We start from the raw sequence: 20,016 nt of genomic DNA on the forward strand, positions 1-20,016 counted from the left end.
AGGAGGAGAGTGACAAGCTCAGCATGCCATCTTCTGCAGTGGATTAATAAGGAGTTTAAGGAAATGTCAGAATGAATGTCTGATATAAATCAGTCAGCCAGGCATATGATTCTAGCATAGAGAATGCATCTAATATTGAAGCAATTCAAAATACATTTCAGATATCAAATAAACTCGGCAGGTACACAACTAGATAGAAGAAATTTTCTAAGTGTCAGAGGCCTTAAAAAATGCTGATATAATTGGTTATATACAATTAACAAATTATTTACTGATCGAAAACTATTGACAAAGTATCAGTACTGAGTACACCTATAAAATGTTTATTCCTGAATTCACAATGATATAAACACCAAGATACATTATAATACAGATTTGCAACACTCGCATTGAAGACTAAATTATTCAAAAAGTATATGAGCTGAAATTGAGAAGGAGAAGGAGTTACTTATTTTAAGATATCAGCCAAGCTACTTTACAGAAAAGGAGTTTAACCCCTTACTGAGCAACGGACAAAAAGAGGAACAAGATATAAATAGGGGAAAGGTTTCCATTCAAATGAATTATATTCTGGCCTCAACGAAGGGAAATAATTGTTACTCTTCAGAGATTCGGATAACTTTAACAAAGCCACCTGTATTGTCAGCATAAAAGATGGCTTTCAAGATCCTAAAAGGCACATGTAGCTGCACGAAGATATAAAACAGGGGTGTCAAACTCAATTTCATTGAGGGCCGCATCAGCATTGCGATTGCCCTCAGGGGAGCTGGGTGGGTGCAGCCTACTGGGTGGGCGTGGATGGAGTGGGTGTGGCCTACTGGGTGGGCATGGCCAGTTCTACATCATTCGCGTCAAGGATGCCTGTGGGGGCCTGGGCAGAAGTGGGACAGATCTGAGGGTCTCTGGCAGAAGGGGGTGGGACCAGGGCAAGCACGAAGGCATGGTCCATTTCTTCATTCCTCACAAAGGGTGATATCTCCCCAGCATGCACCCAGGGGGCGGGGCTGACAAGGTAGGGCCTGGTTCCTCACTGTTTCCAGGTGGCCTTGTGGAGCTAAGACTGAATGCGTTTCAGCATAGATAGCCACCACAAAATTGTACATTGACTCCTGGCCGGCCTGGGCCAGGGCCAAGGCAGCAGGGGCCGTTCCCTTACTGTTTCCAGGATGGCTTCACGGGCCACATGAAACCACTTCACGGGCCGCGTCCGGGCCCCGGCCCTTGTGTTTGATATGTATGATATAAAATATGGCAAAATAGTTAGAGCCATCAGCTCAGTGAATTATATTTTTATTACTTAGTATCAGCTTTATAGAAAAAGGAGAAAAAGAGACTCAATGTTAATGACATTGATTAGCTGCCAAGGAAGATGTTAAAGTACAGCACAGCATCCCCTCCTTAGACCAAGTAGGGTGTGAGTCCCAAAGTGCCACACAATGTGGTGAGCTCCCATCATTTGCCCATCACTGCGAGCCTAACAGTTTGAAAGCATGAAAATGTGAGTAGAAAATATTGGTGGGAAGGTAACAACATTCCATCCAACTCAGCATATACAGTAATCATGCTGGCCATATGACTATAATGCTAGCTTCCTTGGTTAAAAAAAGATGATCAGTGCCTTCTAGAGTCGGATATGTCTAACCTTTATCTTTACCTTTATATCATCTAAAATAGGGATGTCCAACCTTGGCAACTTTCAGACTTGTGGATTTCAACTCCCAGAATTCCCATGCTGGCTGTGGAATTCTGGGAATTGAAGTCCACAAATCTTAAAGTTGCCAAGGCTGGACACCAATGGTCTAAAGAAGGAGTAGGCAACCTCGGCTCTTTTATGACTCATAGACTTCAATTCCCAGAATTCCTCAGTCATAATGAAAGACAGGAGGCCTTGTATGGGAGGAAGAACAAAAGGAGGGAAAAATCTGAAAATGTTTTTACTAAATAAAGTAAAATTATTACAAGTGTTAGTTAGACAATAACTATCTAAATGATATGAAAGGTAAGATAATATTAGCCAGAAAAGACAATTCTGATGAGTGACCAGCCTAAAATAGTTTGTTTGAAAGTCAGATGTTTAGGAGTTACAATCAAAAGGATTAGAATTAGTAACTTTTTTAATTTAGCAATAGTAATGTTACAGCAAACATAAAATGGAAAATAATAAGATTAGGTATTTGAAAAGCATTTTTTTTGAAGTGACAAAAATTGTAACTAAAGCTAATTTGAATATTTATAATTAATTACAAAATTCAAAAGGATAGAGATTTATTTTATAAAAGGAAAACACCACAAAAAATACTAACATATGTTTCAATGTACTTGTTGTTGTTGTTAATTGCGAAGTCGTGTCCGACCCATCGCGACCCCATGGACAACGTTCCTCCAGGTCTTCCTGTCCTCTACCATCTTCTGGAGTCCATTTAAGTTCACACCTACTGCTTCAGTGACTCCATCCAGCCATCTCATTCTCTGTCGTCCCATTCTTCTATTGCCCTCAATCTTTCCCATCATTAGGCCCTTCTCCAGTGAGTCCTTCCTTCTCATTAGGTGGCCAAAGTATTTGAGTTTCAACTTCAGGATCTGGCCTTCTAAAGAGCAGTCGGGGTTGATCTCTTCTAGGACTGACCGGTTTGAACGCCTTGCAGTCCAAGGGACTCGCAGGAGTCTTCTCCAGCACCATAGTTCAAATGCCTCAATTCTTTGGCGCTCAGCCTTTCTTATGGTCCAACTTTCACAGCCATACATTGCAACTGGGAAGACCATGGCCTGGACTATACGCACTTTTGTTGGCAGGGTGATATCTCTGCTTTTTAGTATGCTGTCTAGATTTGCCATAGCTTTCCTCCCCAGGAGCAAGCGTCTTTTAATTTCTTGGCTGCAGTCCCCATCTGAGGTGATCTTTGAGCCCAGAAAAATAAAATCTGTCACTACCTCTATTTCTTCCCCATCTATTTGCCAGAAATTGAGAGGGCCGGATGCCATGATTTTGGTTTTCTTAATGTTGAGTTTCAAGCCAACTTTTGCACTCTCCTTCTTCACCCGCATCAAGAGGCTCTTTAGTTCCTCTTCACTTTCTGCCATTAGAGTGCTATCATCTGCATATCTTAGGTTGTTGATATTTCTCCCGGCAATCTTAATTCCAACTTTTGATTCATCTAGCCTGCCTTTCTCATGATGTGCTCTGCATATAAGTTAAATAGGCAGGGCGACAGTATACAGCCTTGCCGGACTCCTTTTCCAATTTTGAACCAATCATGGTTCCGTGTCCAGTTCTCACTGTTGCTTCTTGACCCGCATATAAGTTTCTCAAGAGACAAATGAGATGGTCTGGTACTCCCATCTCTTTAAGAACTTGCCACAATTTGTTGTGATCCACACAATCAAAGGCTTTAGCATAGTCAATGAAGCAGAAATAGATGTTTTTCTGGAACTCCCTAGCTTTCTCCATGATCCAGCGTATGTTGGCAATTTGATCTCTAGTTCCTCTGCCTCTTCGAAATCCTGCCTGTACTTCTGGTTGTTCTCGATCCACATACTGCTGGAGTCTAGCTTGTAGGATTTTAAGCATAACTTTACTAGCATGTGAAATGAGTGCAATGGTGCGATAGTTTGAACATTCTTTGGCGTTGCCTTTCTTTGGAATTGGAATGTAAACTGACCTTTTCCAATCCTGTGGCCACTGTTGAGTTTTCCAAATTTGCTGGCAAATTGAGTGTAGCACTTGTACTGCATCGTCTTTTAAGATTTTGCATAGCTCAGCTGGAATACTGTCACCTCCACTAGCTTTGTTGTTGCTCAGATTTTCTAACGCCCATTTCACTTCACATTCTAGGATGTCTGGTTCGAGGTCAATGACCATCTCATTGTGGTTATCTGTGATGTTAAGCTCATTCTTGTATAGTTCTTCTGTGTAGTTTTGCCATCTCTTCTTAATCTCTTCTGCCTCTGTTAGGTCTCTGCCATTTTGGTCCTTTATCATGCCCATCTTTGCATGAAACGTTCCCTTCTATCTCCAATTTTCTTGAAGAGATCTCTGGTCCTCCCTATTCTGTTGTTTTCTTCTATTTCTTTGCACTGTTCATTTAAGAAGGCATTCTTATCTCTTCTAGCTACTCTCTGGAATTCTGCATTCAATTGGGTGTATCTTTCTCTTTCTCCTTTGCCTTTTGCTTCCCTTCTTTCCTCATCTATTTGCAAAGCTTCCTCAGACAGCCATTTTGCTTTCTTGCATTTCTTTTTCTTTGGGATGGTTTTAGTTGCTACCTCTTGTACAATGTTGCAAACTTCCATCCATAGTTCTTCAGGCACTCTGTCTATCAGATCCAGTTCCTTAAATCTATTTGTCACCTCTACTGTATATTCATCAGGAATATGATTTAGTTCATACCTGAGTGGCCTAGTGCTTTTCCCTACTTTTTCAATTTAAGCCTAAATTTTGCAACGAGAAGCTCATGATCTGAGCCACAGTCAGCTCCTGGTCTTGTTTTTACTGACTGTATAGAGCTTCTCCATCTTTGGCTGCAGAGCACATAGTCAATCTGATTTCTATGTTGACCGTCTGGTGATGTCCATGTGTAGAGCCGTCTCTTGGGTTGTTGGAAAAGAGTGTTTGTTATGACCATCGTATTCTCTTGACAAAATTCTATTAGCCTGTGCCCTGCTTCATTTTGTATTCCAAGGCCAAACTTGCCTGTTATTCCGGTTATCTTTTGGCTTCCTACCTTAGCATTCCAATCCCCGATGATGATAAGGACATCATTTTTTGGTGTTAATTCTATAAGGTGCTGTAGGGCTTCATAAAACTGGTCAATTTCATCCTCTTCAGCACCAGTGGTTGGAGCATAGATTTGGACTATTGTGATATTGAATGGTTTGCCTTGGATTCAAATTGAGATCATTCTGTCATTTGGGGGATTGTATCCCAGTATTGCTTTTCCTATTCTTTTATTGACTATGAAGGCTACTCCATTTCTTCTGAGGGATTCTTGCCCACAGTAGTATACCTGATGGTCATCTGAGTTAAATTCACCCATTCCTGTCCATTTTAGTTCGCTGATTCCTAAGATGTCAATGTTCAGTCTTGTCATCTCTTTTTTGACTACGTCTAGCTTGCCTTGATTCATGGATCTTACATTCCAGGTTCCTATGGAGAAAAAATCTTTACAGCATCGGACTTTCCTTTCACCACCAGATATATCCACAGCTGAGCGTCCTTTCGGCTTTGGCCCAGTCGCTTCATTCTTTCTGGCGCTACTAGTACTAGCCCTCTGCTCTTCCCCAGTAGCATATTGGACACCTTCCGACCTGAGGGGCTCATCTTCCAGCGTCATATCTTTTTGCCTTTTAGTACTGTCCATGGGGTTTTCATGGCAAAGATACTGGAGTGGTTTGCCATTTCCTTCTCCAGTGGATCACATTTTGTCAGAACTCTCTGCTATAACCTGTCCGTCTTGGGTGGCCCTGCACGGCATAGCTTATAGCTTCATTGAGTTACGCAAGCCCCTTCGCCACGACAAGGCAGTAATCCATAAAGGGGTTCAATGTACTATAGTGCCCTGATAAGGAACAACTAAGATTCCTTAAGAAAGTAATTAAAGATTTAAAAGCTAAAATGAGGGATAGGAAAAAAAATATTTATCTTGAGATAAGTTGTCATCTAACAATAAATATTCCCATAGCACTTGTCACATGTTAGAATTGAATATACTTTAACTTGCACTATGATCAATTTAATTAAATTGCCAGCAATAATAATCTGAACAATTGCCAAACTAAAATAAGCAAACAAAAACGATTTCTGTAAAACATTTGGAAGATTTTTGATAGGAATGTAGACATTAGTGTGTGCTGTCAAGTTCTAATTACCAATATTTTTTAAAAAGAAAACAACTCAATCATTTATTTCTTGTTACATGAAAATTTAGAAGATATATTAATCAGGATTTGACATTATTATATTTGAAATTTGGTTCTGAAAATTCTTTTTAATGAGTCAGTTTTATAAATCTTTTAGTCTTCCATAATGGAGGATAAAAAAAAACTTTAAAACCTTTTCCTTTGAGAAAGGAGAAATAAGGAGGAAAGAAGGAAGGAGAATAATGAAGATAGCAAGCATGTTGAGATCAGTTAAAATTAGTAATCACAAAACTGTTAAATAATTTCAAGTGTTTCCATGATTTTTGCTGCATAGAATAAATGATATCATGCAACACAACTGTTCTGGTACAATTATGTGTTAAAATTTTCTTTCCTACTCCAATATTTATTGGATTAGTATAACTGCACAGTGTGAGACCTTGCCCAGATAAACATGTTGTTCTAATCCAGTTATTGAGTATGCAAAGGCAATTAACAATTGAATTTACAATTTCTAATGATGAGGAAACAACATTAAATATTAAAAAGTTTCAAAAAGTCTGTATGTACTTAAAATGTAAAATAATAAATTATTGGAACATTATAAGAGAGCTAGCATTCAATAGTTAAGGTGATGGATTATAAATCAAGTGCATATCATTAGAAATTTCTTAAAGAAATATTCTACCTCCATATAAGCAAACATCTACTTTATTTGTAGTTCAGACAATACTGAAAAAACAAAAAAGAAGAAGAGGGCAAAATGGCTGACAGGATGAGCTCAAGGGAACCCTCCTGAAACGCCCAACTACTAAGAGACTGACTGGTATCTGTAAACTCGGTACAAGCTACTATAATTAACCCAACACTATGCATTCAAGGTTTTTTAGACCAACAAATTATGAACCTACAAGAGTTACAGAGGTGCCTTGGTGATAACCTGTGGCCTTGATGCTCTTTTGTATTGCAGGCAAGTGGCTTGATATTTATTTTTTGAACAAAAATGTTATTAATGCCTTATATCAGATTTACATTAAAAAATCAATTTTTCAGCGAAGATATATCTTCTCTAAACTAGATAGGTAGAAAATGACAGAGAGCTAAAGAGCTAGATAGTGATAGATAGATAGAAAAGTAGGTAGGTAGGTAGATAGGCAGGCAGGCAGACAGGGAGACAGACAGACATAGATACAATACAATTTGAACTAGCTGTTTTAATGTAACTATTTTTATTGGAAAGAATTTGGAAGGATTCTAAATCTATTATTTGTTTGTTTATTTTGCTAAGATGAAAACTGAGATGAATATGCAAACAGGCAATCTGCAAAAAAGGAAGTGCTTGGAATATCCTATTTTAACAGATTAATAGATTCTAGTTTAATGAATCTTAAATGGGTGAAATTAATTTTAACATTTTTAATTCATTTTTTTCCAAAATACGTTAGACATGTCAGAGGCCAATTAATAAGGTGTGAATGACAATCACAAAATATTAAAAAAGGTAAAATGGTAGAGGGAACATTATGTTTTTGGCCTGCTCCATGGTTAACTCACTTTGATTTTATATTCATAAATATGATGCCATAGTATTGGAAAGAAAATGAGATTCACAAATAGTAAGACAAAGTTAACTATATATCTAACACTTGGAATTTAGCAACCTATGATGAACTCTAAAATGTAACTAAACAGATTGTTTCATTTCAATAGAAAGACTCTGTAATACCCAATTTAAATCTTGGATTAATGATATGTGTTCACTATCAACCTATGAACTAATCCTTTATTGATGTAGAAGAAATTCTGAACAATATTTTCTGTGGGGCTAAGGTTTAACTTGTTATTTAAAAGCAGATTCATTGTGTCTGAAAATACATGCATTTTATTGTATATATAAATTCTCCTCTTCCCACCATTTATTTAGTATTTGTGATATGTTAGTTACTCTTGTGTTTGTAAGCACTAAAATGATAAAAGGGAATTTTTTAAAATTGGGTTCCTAAGAGATATAGCACTTTTGACCATTATTTTATTAAAACTCTTTTCTTCCGCAAGTCTGCTTGCTTCAATTCGTTCCTTAGATAAGCCTCTATACAAGACAGAGGAATACAAAATAAGAGGCCTTAAATTTTCTGTTCTTACTTCATATAATATTAAAAAAAATATTTGGTTGCCTTCAGTCTTTTTTTTATAGCAGGGCTACTGATGGTAGAAGCTGTAATCACACATCTTTATTATTCCCTTATGACAACACAGATGACATTTTAGATTTGAATAATCTTTTCATTTTGAGACACTGCTTGCACCTGGTCAAAGTCTAACCACTTTCTTGATATAAATTTGTTGCAAAATTGAAGTGTCAAAAACACTTTCCAGTTCCTCATATCAAAAGAGATCCAATATAACTGATTAAAAAAACAGAACTATTTAAAATATGAGTTCTTCAAAATACAGCAACCACAGTAAATCATTCACAAACCTACAGTAACTGGAATCACTTCACAATAATGGATATTCTGTGTTGATATCCAGGCTCAAGTTCACTTTTGTTCATGGAAGCTCAGCAGGTATTGTAGGAGCAGTCACTTTCTGTCAACTCAATTCCCTGAGTTTACTCTCGGTTTTTTTTACTTTGGGGAAAAGATTAGGAGGGAAAGCCATCGACACTGCCTTGATCTCCTAGCTGATGATCATCAAGATCATGACCATCATCAATTATCATATGTATTGCAGGCAAGTGGCTTGATATTTATTTATCATATAATAATTATGATTATTATATGAAAAGAAATCAAATTATTTGAAATAATGCACATATTATGATGATATATTTACCTGTCTTAGATGCTTGAGAAGGATTTTATAATAGAAGTACCAAATCTAACCAGAGCTATCTGGTAGCCTGCATATAAATAACAACAGCAACAATAGTGATAAAAATAATATACTTATTTTTTTTTGCCTATTATTTTGTTTTTTGTTCAGTTCTTTTTGCAACTGAAAGAGGGTTTTGATGTGTAGTTACTATTTAACATCAATTTGAATGTGATTGGTTAATTATGAACATAGCCGCATACCTACTTATAAAACGCTGTGAACAATTATGCAAGCATATTATTGTAAATTTTTTAATTGTTAATTTTGCACCTTAAAAGATTACAGTTTGCTTTTCAATTGAATTGTTCAGCTTAAATGATATATTAAAAGTGGAAAAAATTCCAAGGTGATTTATTTTGGTCTGAGTTTTTTACATCTCAAAAACCTGGATTCAAACAGGTTTTGTACACACTACTATCAACTACCTTTTATCTGTATTAAAACCTAACCATTATAAGAACTCATTAATTTTGAGCAAGTTTTTAGTAAACGATTTTATAAGTAAAAAAGATAAAAGTTCTTTCAAGTTCTGGTGAGTACTTGGACATATTCATGCATTTACCTACATGTAACTGTAGAGTCACAATTAGCCATTGCATTCTTCCAGGACATGGTTTTCTTCCTAACTTTCCAGTTTTAATATACAGTTTAGGAACTTTGAATCTTTTCATCTACCTGACACTAATTAAGTCCCAACATGCTTAGTTTTTGATACCAGACAAAACTAGCCAGGGGCTGCCACAAAACTTAAAATTTATATATGTTCCACTAATAAGATGCAATTAAGCAGACCATATTATATATTCTATGATATGCTATAATTCTGAAAATGGTTAGCTGGAACTGACTTAAAGCTTACAAGCTATGTCATTTGGGGATAAATATAACTTATTTGTAAGCAGGTCTGTTTTATTAACCTTGTCAGTTAAAAACAGCATTAATTTAATGTTAACTAATTATTTCTGTATTTTTATGATATTACAGACAGTAACTACCTCTATATGTCATTTTGCATTTATTTTCAATATTGAAGGTAGAAAAGTCTTTCTGTGCAATTTAACATTCTGAATTTTAGTTGTAGGAGTTTAAAAAATGTCCTTAGTGAAGAAAATAACTCTCTGGCTCTGTCCATCCAAATCCTAAATTCTATTATATTGTGTTCAGTTGATTCTCTGGTAATTCTATAGGGTTCCTCTGATAAATCTTGAAAGCAACATTAAAAAAAAAGCATTCAAAAAAAAAAAAAGAATTTTCCAGCAAGCTATTACATTGCCAATGTCCTTATATTGAGCACTGCAGTCAAAGAGGAAAGAGTGGAAATTTCTATTTTGTTGTTATAATTAACTTAGCTGACTTATGAATTCTATTTGGTAAAAATACCCTTTGTTGTAGTAAGTCATGTGGAAACAGCTTAAAATAAGAATATATTTGGTTGGAATATAGTACATATTACAAACAAACATAGTTATAACAACAGAAGGTCACAATACTGTCTCTTCATTCTGTAACTCTTTGTGATACTTCCACTTGAGTTAATATGAAAATTAAACTATACTTATTTACCCAATATTTTTTCTTCAACTTCAGCTATTCCTAGCTGTTCTTCAGAATTGTCCTTTGATTCAGAAATGCATTCCAAATAAATGGAATGCATCTGGTCCTTATCAAAATTTATATATATATATATATATATATATATATATATATATATATATATATATATATATATATATATATAGGTCTTTGGTTGTTCGGGTTTTCTCCCGCGTAAAATTGGAAGTGTCTTGGCAACGTTTCGACGAAGTCACATTCGTCATCTTCAGGCTGGTGTTTTTAGCTTCTTGCTTTGAGCAGCAATGTGTGGTTTTAGCTGTTTCTTCCTTTTAACTGCCAGTGAGGGTATGAACTGATTGGATGGGAGCTTGGCTGTGTTCTGATTGGGTGGAGGTGTGTTCTGAATGGTTAGGGGCTTGGCTGTGCTCTGATTGGCTGGGGGAGTGTTCTGTTTGGTTGTGCTCAGGTTAGTCTGAGTTGCAGAGGGGTTTAAGATTTTGGGGTTAGGGAGTCGTTTGTCAATAAGGGCAGGTTTCCAAATGGCTGGTAGGCGGGAGGTATCATCTCGCTTGTTCATGCTGTGTGGGCGTTTTTCTATCTCGATGGCTTCTCTGATTATTCTGTTATTAAAATGTTCACTTTTGGCAATGGTTCTGGTATTTTTAAAGTCAATTTCGTGTCCTGTGGCTTTAAGGTGTTGGACCAGGGAAGATGTTGGTTCCTCTTTTTTGACTGAGTTCTTATGTTCTTCAATGCGTGCACTTATTCTTCTGTTGGTTTGTCCGATGTATGTGGTGGGACAAGTGGTGCATGGGATTTCGTATACTCCTTGATTTTCTAATTCAATTTTATCTTTGGGGTTTCTAAGGATGGTGGATATTTTTCTGTTTGTGCAGAATGCTGTTTTGATGTTGTGTTTATGAGGATCTTACTGATTCTGTCTGTGGTGCCTTTTATGTATGGGAGGAGGGCTTTGCCGTTTTCTTGTTCTTTGTCTTGGATTTTAGTGGGGGTTTCTTTTTGGATTAGGTTTGTAATCTTATTTCTATGGAATCCATTGGATGTTAGTACATTGGTGAGAGTGTGTAGTTCGGGTTTTAGGTGTTGTTCGTCAGCTAAGCGTTTTGTTCTGGAGATGAGTGTCTTGGCTACAGAGTTGATCTGTGCTGGGTGGTGGTGTGAGAGAGCGTGCAGATAGCGGTTTGTGTGTGTTTTCTTCTGGTAGATGGTGTGTCCTAGGGAGCCATTGGATTTCTTGTAGACTAAGACATCCAGGAAGGGAAGTTGGTTGTTAGCTTCTGTTTCCATGGTGAACTGTATTTTGGGGTGTAGGCTGTTGAGGTGTGTGAGGAAGTTGTCCAGTTTTTCTTTCCCATGTGGCCAGATTATGAAGGTGTCGTCTACGTATCTGAGCCAGAGTTTGGGTTTGTGATCCGATTTTTCTAGAGCTTGGGTTTCAAAGTGTTCCATGTAGAGGTTGGCAATGACAGGTGAGAGGGGTGATCCCATGGGTGCTCCTTCTGTTTGTTTGTATTTTTGTCCATTATAGATGAAGTATGTGTTGGATAGGCAGTGGTTGGTCAGATCTAAGATGTGTTTGGGGGGGTTATATTTGTTTTGAATAGCTGTCAAGGCTTCTTTGATAGGCACTTGGGTGAAGAGGGATATGACATCGAAGCTCACTAGTAGGTCGCTGGGCTGTAAGTTTTGTTTCTTTATGATCTCTATAAACTGGAATGAGTTTTTTACGTGTGAGGTGATGGATTCTGCATAGGGCTGTAGTTGTTTGGCGAGAAATTTGGCTAGGTTTTGTAGAGGTGAGCCTATGGAGCTGACTATAGGTCTGAGTGGGGTTCCTTCTTTGTGTATCTTGTGTATCCTCCTACACAAAGAAGGAACCCCACTCAGACCTATAGTCAGCTCCATAGGCTCACCTCTACAAAACCTAGCCAAATTTCTCGCCAAACAACTACAGCCCTATGCAGAATCCATCACCTCACACGTAAAAAACTCATTCCAGTTTATAGAGATCATAAAGAAACAAAGCTTACAGCCCAGCGACCTACTAGTGAGCTTCGATGTCATATCCCTCTTCACCCAAGTGCCTATCAAAGAAGCCTTGACAGCTATTCAAAACAAATATAACCCCCCCAAACACATCTTAGATCTGACCAACCACTGCCTATCCAACACATACTTCATCTATAATGGACAAAAATACAAACAAACAGAAGGAGCACCCATGGGATCACCCCTCTCACCTGTCATTGCCAACCTCTACATGGAACACTTTGAAACCCAAGCTCTAGAAAAATCGGATCACAAACCCAAACTCTGGCTCAGATACGTAGACGACACCTTCATAATCTGGCCACATGGGAAAGAAAAACTGGACAACTTCCTCACACACCTCAACAGCCTACACCCCAAAATACAGTTCACCATGGAAACAGAAGCTAACAACCAACTTCCCTTCCTGGATGTCTTAGTCTACAAGAAATCCAATGGCTCCCTAGGACACACCATCTACCAGAAGAAAACACACACAAACCGCTATCTGCACGCTCTCTCACACCACCACCCAGCACAGATCAACTCTGTAGCCAAGACACTCATCTCCAGAACAAAACGCTTAGCTGACGAACAACACCTAAAACCCGAACTACACACTCTCACCAATGTACTAACATCCAATGGATTCCATAGAAATAAGATTACAAACCTAATCCAAAAAGAAACCCCCACTAAAATCCAAGACAAAGAACAAGAAAACGGCAAAGCCCTCCTCCCATACATAAAAGGCACCACAGACAGAATCAGTAAGATCCTCCATAAACACAACATCAAAACAGCATTCTGCACAAACAGAAAAATATCCACCATCCTTAGAAACCCCAAAGATAAAATTGAATTAGAAAATCAAGGAGTATACGAAATCCCATGCACCACTTGTCCCACCACATACATCGGACAAACCAACAGAAGAATAAGTGCACGCATTGAAGAACATAAGAACTCAGTCAAAAAAGAGGAACCAACATCTTCCCTGGTCCAACACCTTAAAGCCACAGGACATGAAATTGACTTTAAAAATACCAGAACCATTGCCAAAAGTGAACATTTTAATAACAGAATAATCAGAGAAGCCATCGAGATAGAAAAACGCCCACACAGCATGAACAAGCGAGATGATACCTCCCGCCTACCAGCCATTTGGAAATCTGCCCTTATTGACAAACGACTCCCTAACCCCAAAATCTTAAACCCCTCTGCAACTCAGACTAACCTGAGCACAACCAAACAGAACACTCCCCCAGCCAATCAGAGCACAGCCAAGCCCCTAACCATTCAGAACACACCTCCACCCAATCAGAACACAGCCAAGCTCCCATCCCAATCAGTTCATACCCTCACTGGCAGTTAAAAGGAAGAAACAGCTAAACCACACATTGCTGCTCAAAGCACGAAGCTGAAAACACCAGCCTGAAGATGACGAATGGGACTTCGTCGAAACGTCGCCAAGACACTTCCAATTTTACGCGGGAGAAAACCCGAACAACCAAAGACCTACATATATATATATATATATATATATATATATATATATATATATATATATATATATGTAGGTCTTTGTTTATTCGGGTTTTCTCCCACGTAAAATATATATAATATATATTCCTCAAAGTGCGAAGCTGAAAACACCAGCCTGAAGATGACGAATGGGACTTCGTCGAAACGTCACCAAGACACTTCCAATTTTACGCAGGAGAAAACTCGAATAACCAAAGACCTACATACAAACACCCGCGAAAACCTCAGAAAACAAATATATATGAATATATATATAAATCTTAAAAGCTCCCTGTATAAAAATCTCATGGAAAAACATAAATTTCAACTTTCAGAATGTCTTTCAACTAACTCTAAATCAGGGGTGTCAAACTTCTGGCCCACAGGCCAGACGCATCATGCGGAAACTACGCCCACCCCATTGCTGGCAATGGCAAAACTCTCCCAATATGTTGCGCGATGTCACATGACGTTGCGAGTTTGACATGTCTGCTCTAAGTAGTCTTTCATACAAGTCTAATAAAGCCTGGATTTTTTTATCTTCTGAGCTCAAACTCATAACACAATAACAGAATAACAACAGAGTTGGAAGGGACCTTGGAGATCTTCTAATCCAACCCCCTGCTCAGGCAGGAAACCCTAAACCATTTCAGACAAATGGTTGTCCTATTAGATTTATCATCTCTATCTACCCAATTGTTTCTTTCAGAGCATGGAATATTATGGGGTCTGATTTTTCATTCTATTCAGGTGCCATTATATACTTAAAAGGCTTAGAGTTGGAAACATCAAAGGCTGCAGTGTCCATGCCAATTATCCACAGTATTATTTCCAGTGCTCTGAAAAAATGATGTGCTTGTTGATGTAGAAATATTATAAATTGGTGCTTGTTATATATGACTTTCCCTGTTTTTGTTTGCCTATTGTCACATATATTGACTTTTTAAAAAAGTTTTACAGCTGTTTTTGCAAGCTGAACTGAAAGATGTATATTTTGTTTTGATCTGGGAAGAGGACTAAGGATGTGTTGTGTGCAAACTAAACTGAAAATTACTCACAGTAATTTTATAACACAAACACAGTAGGTTTCAATCACTATATTCCAGGTCAAATCTAGAAATCGAGATCATCATTTATATGTGACACAAAAAAAGAAACTGCCATAGGTCAAAAGCATCAGTGAAACTTAGACCAGGTTATAAAGGGCTCAAATTGTTCTTTGAATCAAAATGTTTTCAACCTTTTATCACAGTGAAAGATTTGCACACATATTAATGCTGCTTTCTCAACCTTGGTGATTCACAATGCCTATTTCTTTATATAAACGTTTGGACAGATTTTACATAAGATCACCATATTTTCTCTTTGACACTTTAACAGTCATTAAGGAAGAAAAGACTATCTCCAAACAAAAATCATCAAGAGAGATATGCTGATTAACTACAGAAAGAAACATTACCTGGATAGCAATTCCTTGTCCCAAGTCTCACATAGTTCCATATACTTTTAGATACATTTCTCAAGACAAAGCAATGAAATATGGGCACAGAGTATACTTTCACTCTATTGTACAGGATCAAATGTTAGTCCATTCTAAAAAATGATCTATATTAGAAATGAAGAACTGTGACCCTCCAAATTTTGAAGACTCCTGGCTTCTATTAGGATTGGCCAGCATGACCAATAAAATGAGATGGTAGGAATTAATGCTAGGACATCATGTAGAAATTCAGATCACTGAATCAATAAATGAAGGCTTTGATGAACATGTGATTTAGGGCTCAATGAAAGGAAAGTAAACTTTTAAATTGTAATAACCTCTATTTTCATTAGCGAGTCATTAGGTAATTGCCTTTAATTTTTCTGTTTCTTGCAATTTCATAGTCAATGAAGGCATTTAGGAATAAAGGCAGCCTTTTTCAAGAAAAGAAGCTGCCAAACAACAGTCATTGGGGGGGAGGGGGTTGGTTAGCATTTGGATAGATTACAAGATCATCAGGGAATTCCAGGGCTTAGTTAGACTGGGATATGTATGCATGTCCTGGAAAGCAACAATAATAGACCTCATCTATACTGATATTAAACTCCATGCATATGTCCAAGTAGTAAGCTCACCTTTTTCATCTCTCTCTCTCTCTCTCTCTCTCTCTCTCTCTCTCTCTCTCTTTCTCTCTCTCTCTCTCCCTCCCTCCCTCCCTCCTTCTCTCTCTCTCTCTCTCTCTCTCTGTTTTCCTTTACATTTTATTAAAATACATGCCCAAAATTCATAAGACACTTCATAATCACTATGTGATTATAAAAAAAATGATTTATATAATAGACCGGTTATTATATACAGTTCCCTGACTTGCAGAAATAAATTGCATGAAATGTATCTAGATGTGTATGTATACATACTGTACATATATTGTTGTTTTTGCCTTCCAGGGATTCAAGGAGGTATGCATAGCAGTCCCACCATTGTTTCCTCCACAACAGCCATGGGGAAATATGATGAGCTGAGAGATTGATTGGCCCTAAAACACTTACTGTCTTTCCATGATCAAAAAAGGGCTTTGAATGAAGGTATCTGCATTCCAACCAATGGTGGTTTGATTTCCCCCCTCCCAATTCCCATATTGATTGCAGCTCAGTGTTCAGAATTTGACATCATCTGCTAATTCTGAAACCTTGCATGATTTTTGTGAAAAAAAATACAACCAAGCCTTGAGTTGAAGAGCAAAGTCAACACTTTAAATTGAAATATAGAAATAAGAAAAATAACTAGTAGTATATCATCTAGAGCTGCTAGATCTAGATAGTGCTGTCTTGGCATTCCATATCTGCATCTCTATATATATACAGTGAAAGTCATACTGAGAATTTTTAAATATATGCATCATTTTTTGTTTCTACCTTCCTGGGCAAATATAGGCCCAGATCACATTACAAAGCCCCCCCTTCTCCTGATCTTTCCATTCATTTATTTGTTCAAAGCACAATTTGTCATCTTCCTTCTCTGTTCCCTCACTTGATTGCACATTTCAAAAACTTGCGCAGGAATCAGGCATCCCACTGAGTTCAGAGAAATTGCTATTAATAAACACATTGATTTTCTGTTACACAAATGGGAAGCATTGTTTTCTTCACCACTTTGGGGGAGGGTGGGTAGAAAAGCACCTAGTCTAATATCTGCCCTGCTCATTCACTAAGAGGTTCAAATCACACTTTAATATATGTTTAATTATTTTTCAGGTTTTTCAAATTAGATTAGATCAGATTAGATCAGATCAGATTAGATTAGATTAGATTAGATATCAAAAAAACAGTGCATTTGCTGAGTCCATTCTGCTGACTTGAATTCTTTCACAGATTAAAAGGAATGTGAGTTTACCACTCACTGAATGCAGCCATTCAGGGAAAAAGAACCACAGTCAACCACAACTTCTTTACAACCATGTACTTATGATACTTGCATTAGAAGCACTATATTTTTAGTATGTGAAAAATAACAAAAACTGCTGTTCGGTTTTGAGGATATGTATACACACACACACACACACACATATGTATGTGTACATGTATATGTATACGCACATACATACCCCTTCAATTTCATAGAAAGATTACATTTTATAGAAAGATTACCAAATTGTTCATTTTTATATAAAAACAAGCCCTAAAACCTTTATTCATAAGTAGGTATCTTAACCACTTAGCAACAAGATTTTATTTTAATTTTCAAGATTAAAGGCATCTGACCAATCCTCTATTTGAAAAACTGTAAAAACTATAGTAGATAAAAAAAGTTAATTTGGCCATTTAGTCAATAGCTGCAGAAAGAAAAGGGAAAAATCTCTTTTCATTATTATTATTATAATTTCTACTCATTTAACATGGTTCTCTATGGAAACTACTGTCTTTTTCTGAGGAAAGAACAGTTTAAGAACTAAGCTGCATACATATAATAGCATTAATATACAACTCTATCAGGATAAAAACGTTTAGAACCAAATCTTTCCAGTACATTGAGACTATGTCAATAATATCTATTGCAATATTCAGTTAATCCTTCAGGAAGTGTATTCCTTCTGATGTAATATTCCAATATATTTTATGTAATTGTCTAATTTGAGACACGAGTTGGAAATTTCTACATCTACATGGTTTTCCATCTAAAAATTTACATTCATTTGCTCAGTTTAAAAAAGCTTTAAGAGCAAAGTTAACCTGCATTTATTTATTTGTGGCACAAATATTAAAAATCCCCAACAGTGTGTTAATGTAACACAAATCATACAAACCTGCTCTTGGGAAGATGAACACTGCAAATAAATGAATTTAACATCACTAACGTATCACAATGAATTGTAACTGGGGCGGGGGGGGGGGAGAAGTGGAAGGTCACAATGCAAGTTCCACCCATTTTGTATGTGTGCTATGACAATGTACTTTTCTCTCAAAGGAGGAAAGCTTGGGGTATATAACATTGCTTTTGCTATTTTGGTAAAAGCAGAAAGTCTCTCTGCATGCCTATGATTACAGTTATTTCATTGAAATATTATTGCACTTTAATTACTACATTTTTGTCATTTCCGATTCAACAACAGTTTGTCAAAGCATAATTTGCACAGGTTAACTTGCAGAAATATTTATACCATCAAAAAATATTTGTTTACAGCTAGCCAATCTGAGCTGAAAGATCTAAGCCGTTTCTAGTTGGCAGAAATATAGAAAATTTGCCTTTATTTTGGTTGTCTGCAATTTTGTAGCCCAGATGTGGTAGTCCTATTTGTTTGAGGCATTCACTTAATTCATATTCTATCATAATTCATATTCTTTGCTCCAGGAGCACAAGGTGCTTATATTTGTTAATTATAATTTGTTAATTATATTGCTAGATTGTTTGGGTTAACAATAGAGAAAATGCAAATATATTTATAAATACCTAGAAGGTTATACCACTGAACTGACTGAAATTTCACTCCTAGATACATAGGATTTCAGTCTTAGTTCTTAAAAAAAATGTATCATTTCAATGAATTAGTCATGATTTCAGTTCTCATTACTGCTCTATCCACGGTAGCTACAGATATTTTCACTTTCTGCTTCTTTGTAATTCCTTGGATTGTTTGTTTTGCTATAAGCAGAATTTTGAATATATTGGTAAACAAAATCAAGTTATTGGTTCACATACTATGATCTGATCAAGCTTTATTTTTAAAGTATGAAACTTTGCAGAAAACTTCTGAATTATGCTGTGTACAAGTGCTTAGAAAGGACTAAATCAAAGAAGTGATTATTGTATTTGTAACCAGATTTTGATTAGTATATGTGAAAGCCAACTGTAAACAAGAACAATTAGTTGTAAGGAAGTTACTTTGTCCATTGAGGGAGAGAAGCAGAAAAATTGGAGCATGCACTAACCCACTGGCACATCTCCGCATACACACAAGTTCTGCTTTCCAGACAATTATTTTTAACATTGTTCAGGTCTGGAAGATGAAAGTGAGAATTAATATTTGTAATTGATAGCATAAAGTGCAAAAACTGCTAATATAAATACATATTGTAACATGTCATGGGATATAAATCATGTTTCTTCTTGAATAAGTGTAAATGTGCATTGTGCTACTGAGTAATTTCCTTTCTCAATTAATCAGAATGGAACACTCTTTTAGACGATTCATCAGGTTTCTCTTATTCCATTGTCTAACTGGATTTCATCTTTCTTCATCTTCCTGACTGTTGTGAATATCTTTAGGTGAAATTCAGTGTTGTACAGATGGACTTCCATTCATTGAATAAAATAAGTAGTATTTTTCTTTCCTATGTTTGCTCACATGCCTTAAATATCTTCATTAGATTTTGTTTTCTACTGCCGCTCACTTTCCCTAATTCATCCCTTGTCGTATTTAAAGACCAGAAACTTAGAAACTTAGATTTGTGCATCTAATGAAGTCATTACACCGTTGGAAAAGCTTATGGCACAATATATCAGTTAATCATTTACATAATTTTAATAATGTTCTTTTATAAAAATTATAATTTACACTATGGGTCTCAGATCATATAGCTGTTAAGTACCAACTATGATAAACTTCAGAATAATTATTTTATGTAGATTTGATGGCATGGGTATATAATTTCCTAGTTTCATTTGAAAATGAAATGTAT

Source organism: Crotalus tigris, unplaced genomic scaffold (genome assembly GCF_016545835.1).
Source record: "Crotalus tigris isolate CLP2741 ecotype Arizona unplaced genomic scaffold, ASM1654583v1 scf7180000018371.15429387391:27106975, whole genome shotgun sequence".
Classification (NCBI taxonomy): domain Eukaryota; kingdom Metazoa; phylum Chordata; class Lepidosauria; order Squamata; family Viperidae; genus Crotalus; species Crotalus tigris.